The sequence below is a fragment of the Zonotrichia albicollis genome, chromosome 10 (assembly GCF_047830755.1).
Source record: "Zonotrichia albicollis isolate bZonAlb1 chromosome 10, bZonAlb1.hap1, whole genome shotgun sequence".
NCBI classification, from domain to species: domain Eukaryota; kingdom Metazoa; phylum Chordata; class Aves; order Passeriformes; family Passerellidae; genus Zonotrichia; species Zonotrichia albicollis.
In genome coordinates, this window is record NC_133828.1 from 16,338,659 (window position 1) to 16,348,104 (window position 9,446).

Genomic DNA, 9,446 nt, shown 5'->3' on the forward strand with positions numbered 1-9,446 from the left:
TTTCCCACAGTGCAATATCAAATCAGGGTTGTTCCCAGGGAAGGTCCTTCACGTGCTATGAGTCAGTAACCACTGAGATGGCAGGATGGGGGAGATGGATCAGTGCTGTGTGGATAAAGAAAGGGGACTTAAGCTGCTCAAGTTTCTGTCATGGGAGTTTTGTTTCATTTTTAGTTCTGATCAGGATATTCATGGCAAAGGCAGCAAGAACACTGCTTGCTGCTCATGAAGCTGTATTTCTCCTATACAGAGTGAACATGAGTGGTGCACCCCTGACTGCAGATTAAACAAGAGCTTCTCACATACAGCCAGAATTCAACTACCTTAAAATGCAGGGTTTCTCATTATACTTATGTTCTCACTTACACTGCCAGTTCAAATTTCCAGCCTTTCAGCTGACCTCTGACGATTTTATCTTTTTCTTGACAATCCCAAAGGAGTAACTGCAACCAGAGCCCCAACCCTAAAAAGACATACAAGTTGGTATTAGCAGCCTTGAGAAGATTGCTAACCCTCCTACCTGCATGCAAAGTTAGTAAAACTAAAATGGTTCAGAGTTGACCCTGCCATGGTTATATTGTATGGATTTCAGCTATCTTTAATTCAAATTAACTGTCTCACAAGAATTAATGTTTGGGAAAGAGCCCCACAGATAATTCTATTCAGCAGGAACAACTTTAGTGATCACTGTATCCATTTGACTGAGTTCTCTCACTAAATTGTATAACCCAATGTTTTCCCATACTGACTAATGAGTGATACATTAATGGAATTACTATATAACCACAGATAAAGGAAGAAAGGAAAACCATTACTAAGGAACATGTGATACCATGAGTCTTAAAATACTCTTGAGATAGGTCTGCACTACTTGCTGGCTAAGAAACTGCTGAATCATGCCCTTAGACTCATACCAAAAATAGCATTGCATTTGGCAAAGCACACACAAGCTATTAACATTCCCTATTGTTCCAGCCTGCTGATTAGCTGTGGGTTACAAAGGATGGAAAAGCATTCTCTTACCTTTTCTGTCTCCTTGAGAGAAAGAGAATAGCAAATATGTTTTCTCCTACAGTAGTTCTCCCTTTCACAATATCAGCTTTTTAACAGGAAGTTCCCAAAACCTTTTCAAAGCATTCAGTGAGCTCTCTGCATTTAACACACCTCAGAACAGGTGTGTCTTCTTACCTAGAATTGATGGGTAGCAAATGTCACTCATCTCCCAGCTGTACTCCTCCCTGGTGAGACTGATTTTCTCAGTACATGATCCAGAAGTTATTTCTTAGAACTAAGGGGAGAAAAGAACATTTCTTGGTCATTTAAAGACTGCATTAATATGAGGAAAGTGATTCTCTCTGAGATCTAGGAAAAAGTGACTGCTTAATGCCCTTAATGAGGAGGGAAAGGTATTAAAAAGTTGAGTTGAAAAGCTCCAGCTGGAGTTAATTATGTTCTGTTAGAGGCTTTGTAATTACTGTGTTTCCTGGCCTTCAGCATCATGTAGGTGAAAGGACAGACCAGAGCTGCCTTCTGAGCTTCTCTGTGTGCTCATTACCTTCTCCCTCATTCCTTGTGGCCTGGAGTGCCAGAGCCCTGGACTGAAGTCCTGGGTTTATCAGCAGCAAGGGTGCCATGCAGGCTGCTGGGCTGGACTTGGGCACTGTGTGAGGTGGCTGGGCACCCCCCTCCCAGCAGCACAGGTGCCACCTCTTTCCAGCCCCTGTGCCAGCGTGCAGGGCTTCTCACTGTGGCCCCGATGTACCACAGCTGCTGCCGGCCTCACCCTGGGAGTGCTAAGGACAGGAATAGAGATAAGGGAAGGAATAAGTCAGGTAGAGCAGCCTCTCATCAGAAGTGCCAGGGGACAGGCAATGCAAAATTGTAGAAGGAAGACTAAGGGAAGAAATATTTTCTCTGTGTGAGAGTGCTGCTTCCCACCTCTCTGGCTGATTTAACCTCTCCACAGTGGCTGACTGCCATCCATATAGTATCTGACTATTTAAAACATCTTATAAAAAAAACAGAAAATGTATTACCCTTTAACCATCTGCTGTTACCTTTACCCAAGAGCTGGGTCTCACATAAAGAAACATTCTCATGCCATTTTTAATACAAGAGGGGTAAGAAAAACGTCTGTAGTGCCACAGTGACTTGAAGCTGCAGCTCTTGTATTTTATCTGTAACTTATCTGTCATTATGTAAATTTTCCTACAAATAAAATCCATCTTTGAAAAGCAAAATAATCTCTAAGCAGGAATAGTGGGTGGCCCAGCTCCCCAGTCTCTGTGGAGGGCAGTTCACCCAGAAAGCAGAGGGTGGTGTTTCCAGAGTTTCCTTTACAGAACTGGAACTTGTGGGAGACTCACAAGTCTCCCACATGGGGTCTGTGGAAGAGGCAGGCTGAGTTAATTTGCTGCTTTTGCAAAGCTGCTGTATTCACATGGCACAGGGGTTATAGGTACTCTGTGCCACACATTTCTGCTATATAGAAGGAATCCCTAACACATGATAATCACAGTTAACTTTGTGCTATGTATTTCTCACAAGTTCACAAGTAACTCACTGAACTCTTCAGCACAGATCTAAGTATTCCTCTTGGTCTCTGATTGATAGGCTAAAATCCTTTTTGCTGAAATCGCCAAACACATTTTGCTTCATGATCCTAGTCTTTTAGATTTCAACAGCAAGTAACTGAGACATTCAGAATCAGAAAGGGTGATTCCCTGTAGAGCCTGAAACACGATTAACCTGTAATAATGAGCTTTCAGTCAGTGTCAGTAGGATGGTACACAACACTCTCAGTCCAGCTAACTTCAGAGGCAGCAGGAGGATCTAGAGGCAATTTACTGTAGGGGACAAAATGATGCTTCAGACTCAGGGACCTGGGAAAAATGGGAATGTTTCTGGAATAAACTGAAGGGTGCAGCGATTTAAATGACTGCAGCATGTCCTGTGTCACACACTCCTGCTGGGCTGCTGCCCTTCCTTCTTCCTTTTTTTATCCCAGGCTCCCATGCCTCTCTTTTTAGCAGTCTTACTTTGCTTCTCTGTGAAACCCAGTCAGAACTCTCTTGCACATTTCAAACTAATGCCTGTACTTCAGCCTCCTGGCTTACTTTCCCCATCCTGTTGTTTTGTGATTGTAGCCAAACTTCTGGCAAAATTTATTTAGCATGATGTAACTTAAAAATCACTAAGTCATCCTCAAGCACATCTAATAATGCCTTGTATCACTTCCTCAGGATGGTCTTGAGAAACTGGTCTTTTCCCTTTTTATTAACAGTGTCATTCGCAGAGGTAAGCAAAGCTAGCTGAATAAAAATGCACTGTAGGAACTGATACAGTAGAATTGATACTGACTGAAGTGACATACTGAAGTGAGATATTCCTCACTATTTTATTGCTTAAACTTTTACTCAGTAACAGTTTTCACAAGCAGCAATATATAATGACTAAATTGTTTTTAATGAGAAGCAGGGAAGCATACTAATATCCTCCTATTCTGAAGTATTAGCAAAGAGGATTAGAATTGTAAATTTTGTTACTGATTCTGTCTTTTAGTAAAAAGAATTAGAAGGCCAAAATGGTAATAATAATTCTCTGAATATGCATTTTTGTTAATTCAGTACAACATTTGCTTGTTGTCCTCTCCCAGTGTGAAGGTTCTTGGAATTTACAATAGTGTATGGTGATCTTCACAGAATTACCTCAAGTAATGCTGAGGAATGATCCCAAGCAATGCTGCACACCTTAGGTGAACTACAGAAATAAAAGTTGCTGTTGCCTTGGCCACCATGTTTGGCACCAGGTCACAAGGGCAGCCCATGAAAACCACAGAGAACCCTGCTGGGTGCCCCACGCTGGCTGCCCTCTTTCCTCTTTATCCCTCTTTTCTGGTGTTAAATTTGTCAGTGCATACAAAGTTATCTTCAGCAAATATGTGACGCACTGGAAATGTACAGACTCAGAAACCAGCACCTATCCTGAGCACACAGACACAACCTCCATGGTGTGGAGATCTGTGGATGTGGAGGAATGTGGCATGGGTTGAGGAGAATGCTGACCTGTGCTTCAATTCCTTTGTGACATTTGAGAGGATATGCCAGAAAGTGCTGAGGTTACTCACATGATCTTCCAGCACTTCTGTTTCCACGCTCTGATACCGATCTAATCTCTGTCCTCTGTGGCCAAGTGGGAAATGCCAACTAGACAGTGGAGGCAACACAAAAAAGAAGTACAAGATCAGCCTGAATTTAGAGCTTTCTGCTGAACATCCAGCTATCAGCCTTGGTCTCTTTGCTCTGTTCCATTTAGATAAGACAACATTAGGATTTTATCACAGCTAAGCAGATAAAATGAAATTGTACATTCCTATATAATCCTGAACTTCAACTGGTAACCTGTACCAAAAATCCAAGTAAATAAGCCATGTTACCATTTTCTTACTGAAAATTTACTCTCTGTTAGCAAAGCAGAACTGGCTAAAAATTCATTATTTGTGGAGGGAGGACATACCTAAGCAATTACCTTAAGAAAAGGACAATCTCTCTTCTTTTCTAACCTGGTTGCCTTTGGTGTGAAACTAAAGACTTGGCCTCCTCAGGTCTGATTCTGCTATTCACAAAGTCTGTTCCTCCTTGGGTCCACACACTCACAAAAAATAAAGAAAATAGAGGAAACAAACAGTGGGAGAACAGTTTCTTTTCCCTCTTTTGGCTAAGATGAGTCTAATGACACAGATTCAAAGGAAGGAATTAAAGGTGACGAGGTGTATCTTGTTCCTTTGTAGCTACTGTGAATTTTGCATGGAGGCTGGTGGTATCTGCCAGCATCAGGCATTAATCAGAGCAAGAAAGAACAGAACACAAAACAGCCAAAGCATGACTCCACTTCTTTGGCAACTGAAAATCTCTGACAAGGCTATCCTTGGATAGTAAAGGCATTAAAATTATAGCTAAAGCTCCTTGGTGGGTGAAAGATAAAATGGCTTTATAGTAAGATATAAGAGAAACATTGTCTTAAAATGAAGTAAATAGAGGCTTCCCAACACATACAAAGTTTCTTAGTATTCCAGAGGGGGAAAAAACTTGTCAAAAGATATTCAGGAGATGTTCTTATAAAAAACCTTTCTCCCTGGAGAAGCATTTTTTTTTTCTTTTTACATTCCTTTGATGTGCATATGCTACTAGCTCTATTTTGTGCATTTCTCTCCAAGAGCTGTTTGTATTCCAAGTGTGCCTCACTGTGTGCAGGGGCACACAGAGATTATGCTCAAGGTATCTGTGGAGTGAAAATTGTGAAATTTGCAGGGGGTTTGTGCAAAACAGCTGTGTCTGTGCTTAGACAGCCACTTAGGAAGCCCCACAGCCTGGATGGGGTGCTTGGTGTCTCTTTGCTCCCATCAGGCATGGCTAAACAATGCCAAGGTCAGTACAGGATGACAGGGAATAGTATATTGCAGTCAAGCAAATAAAGCCAAAACTGTCCCAAAGAATGGACAATTCTTTATCTTGATTGGTTATCTTTAGAAGATAAATGAACTGCAGCACACTTCATACTGTAAACAGCAACTTTGCCTGGCCTTACTCCAATAGCAGCTGAACAAATATTTCTAACATGGACTTTTCCTCCTCCCTCTTTCCCAGATGGACAGACCACATATTTGTACAACTCCCTTACATGTGATGTGGTCAGCCAGTGGAAGGAAGCTCCCAGAAATTCAGGAATTCACACATGGCATTTACTTTTTCAGCAGTCTGAGAACCAAGTTGGGCCTTTCTAGAAGCAGGCCCAGAAAATACACAGTCCCAATTCTTGAAGAGCTGTGGCTCTTACCTAAATCAGCAGGGTATCAACAGCTAAAGGAGCTCAAAGAAGGTGGCTGGACAGGAGATGTACACATTAAATGCAGGCAGGCTCTGCACAGGAATATTATGTGAGCACTCTGAAAAACTGTGAAGATTTGCTGCATTAGTGCTTGTGGTAATTGTTTTGATAGTATAAAAAAATACCCTAAATTCTTAAACAGGCTTCCCAAACATTTTACTAATCCTGCAGAACTACTTTTAACAGCAAATCCAGAAATTGCTTATAAACTGAAGGTGAACAGTAAGACTAGTCCACTACCTCAGCAGCAGTACTAGAGGAAACACTGAATTGAAAGAACTGTAGAAATACATCACATGCAACTGGAGAAAAACAGAGCTGGGAAAAAATCATACCAGCTCTTGAAGAGTCAGGATTGGAAACTCCACAACTTGCAGAGTTTCAATATGCTGTATTCTGATTTGGCTAATACTTGTCTTCTCAAGCAACATTACACATTTCCATCCCCTTTTACACAGGCAGGTATGGTTAGCACTTCAACTCAGTCTCTAAGTGTCCTGAATTCTTTCACTCATTTCACAGAATTACAGATCAGGTAAGGTTGGAAGGGACCCCTGCAAGTCACTTAGTCCAACCTCCTTGCTCAAGCAGGGTTCCCTAGAGCACTTTACTCAGCATTGCCCAGAGCTCTGACTGCAGCTGTTACACTGTTCTGGCTTCTCTCTGGTTATCACTGCTGTTCAAGACAAATACAAAGGAAAAACTGGATGCAAGTCTCCATTTTTTTCAATTCCAAAGAGAACAGTATCCTGTATCATTCAACTAACGAAGCATACATGCTACAGATCCCATTTCCATTTATTTTTTCACATTTACATGTTTTCTCTTTGTTATGCTATAACCTTGCAGTTACTTCCTATAACAGGGGATGTGCATTCCCTACCCAGTATTTGGGAGTCAGTTGGTTGTGCCTAAATGAAGGGCCCTGCATTGAATTTCATCTTATTTTTTTCTGGACTACTACATCAGTTTGTTACAGTGTGCTGTTGGCAATAGATACACTGACATTTCACACAGGACATGTTTTTAGCCACTTTTTTCCAAGGACACAGAACTTACTCAATCACACTGCTCTCTGCCACCTCCTTCACTTCCTGACAAAGAGCTTTTGAACCATTTGGTTAATTCCATCTAAATATGATGAAAGAGAAAGGTCTCAAAAGTTTGATTCAGCAGGTGGGCAGAGGAGAAGCCAGGAACTGTTTGGGCTCCCCAAGGTCTTTGGCAGAGCACAGAGCCAGGCAGGTGCTGTTTGTCCTGTCAGCTGGGCCATCCCTCCCCCGGAGCTCTCACGGGCCCCGTGCACACGTGGCACTGCCCAGGATGGGAGCACGGGCTCTGCTCTGCAGCACTGCCCAGAATCAGGATGGCAGCACGGGTTCTGCTCTGTGGCACTGCCCAGGATGGGAGCACGGGCTCTGCCCTGTGGCACTGCCCAGGATGGGAGCACGGGCTCTGCCCTGTGGCACTGCCCAGGACGGGAGCACGGGCTCTGCCCTGTGGCACTGCCCAGGATCAGGATGGGAGCACGGGCTCTGCCCTGTGGCACTGCCCAGGATCAGGATGGGAGCACGGGCTCTGCTCTGCGGCACTGCCCAGGATCAGGATGGGAGCACGGGCTCTGCTCTGTGGCACTGCCCAGGATGGGAGCACGGGCTCTGCCCTGCCCACAGACCCGGGGAGGGGCAGTGCTGCAGGCCCACCTCATGGCAGGGACAGGATGACACAAGGCAGGGGTAGGAGCCACAGCTACTGCAGCTGGCACGGGCCAAGGACACACACAGAGAAACCCACACTTTGCTGCTGGTACTGCTCAAGGCAGGACTCACCCTCAGTCTCCAGTCCAGTGGCACTGGGATGAGGATATCCTGCTATGCTGTCTCCCTCCCTCCTGACATGAACAATGACTTACCATGAAAAAGCTGGGATATTTTCTGAGCCACTCATTGCTGTTGTGGGTGGGGTTTTTGATCTCAATGAGTTATGCTTAGATATCTACTGTACCTTCTCTTTCCCTAATCAACCAAAGGAAGTGACTCCAGATTTGATAAATGAAGTAACTTCCCTTACACTTTATACAAAGGATTAAGGACTCTTAACACTGCATGTATGAAAACAGATTGCTCCATCACCCTGTACCAAGAATAAAAAGCACACAGTTGCATGCTTCCCTTGTGACCACAAGGGAAATAAAGTTTAACTAGAAAGAAATATTGACCCACAGAAGGACAAGCTGAAGTATTTGAAAAAGCATTATTGAGCAGCATGCACTTTGTCCATACTGCCTGCAAGCCTTTAAGCAAATATCCTTGTTCAGTTTTTTCTGCCCTTCAGAGGGGCAAAATTGTGTCTTTTTAAAAGCAGAAGCTAAAGGCATAGCCTCATCCCAGGAATAAAATACCTTTTATTACTCCATGCAGTTAAAGCACCCACAAGCAGGAAAGAGAACGTGTAAATACAGAAGGCAAGACAAAACAGGACTATTACTCTAGCACTTACTACTAACTTCCCTAGTACTAAGCACTTGAGAAAGACATGAATGCAGAGTACAGCACAATATGTTCCTGGAGAATCTGAAAGTAGGCCAGCCTTCAGGCAGATAGGCATTACTACCTCCAGAGTGCTAGATTCACCCACTAGTTGCACCCCTCCCTAGCAGAAACAGTCTTTACTCTGATTCCTAGGACATCCTCCATCTACTTTACAGAAGCAAATACAGAAGGGATTACAGTATTTTAAAATTACTAGATACGAACCTACTTTCTCCTTTGGAATTTCTGAGTTAGATTTTTCACCAAAGAAACAAAACAGTTTAAAGCAAAAGGTCTTTTTCCTTTAAGAAGATTGAACTTTCATACCCCATTACCAGCGCTCACTTTTTGAAAATGCTTTTGCAAAGAAAAGCAGTTAAATATTTCAGAGAAGAGTACAACACAGAATATACAATATACACTGCCCTCCACAGGCAGGGCTGATATCTCAACTACCTGGTAAACCAAGTAGTCCAACAAGCAAACAAACAGTGGGAGGTATCTCCAACCATTTTACCTTTGGTTGCTGAGCAGTGAATTCCTCAGGAGCTTAAACTCAGAACTTTGCAAAATGTTTACAGCTGAGTAAAAAAAAAACACAAGTGAAACCATCAAACAGTAAATTGTGAAGGGACTTCTTCAGTTTAAAGAAGTATATTCTTTACCTATTAAGTACACTATACCACTCAAAAATCCTTTCCTCTGTACTTTTATATTTACAGGGGTGGATATGTATACATACATTTTCAAATCAGTATTCTAACACTTGTCTTGATTTTAAGTGGCTGTGAAGAAGGCAAACAACCATAAAGGTCTGTTTCTAGGAAACTCTTAGTTCAAACAGGAATCAGTTCAGAGAGCTCCTAGTGAACCAATGCAACATCCTTGCCAAGGTGGATCCTTTGTGCAAACATATCCTAAATGCACAAAGCCAGAATCAGTCCTATAGGAAACATTCTGGGCTCAGTATTGAAAAGTACTTGACTACTAAACCTTGACCACTCCTATCCCCAGAGCTCTCACCTACAG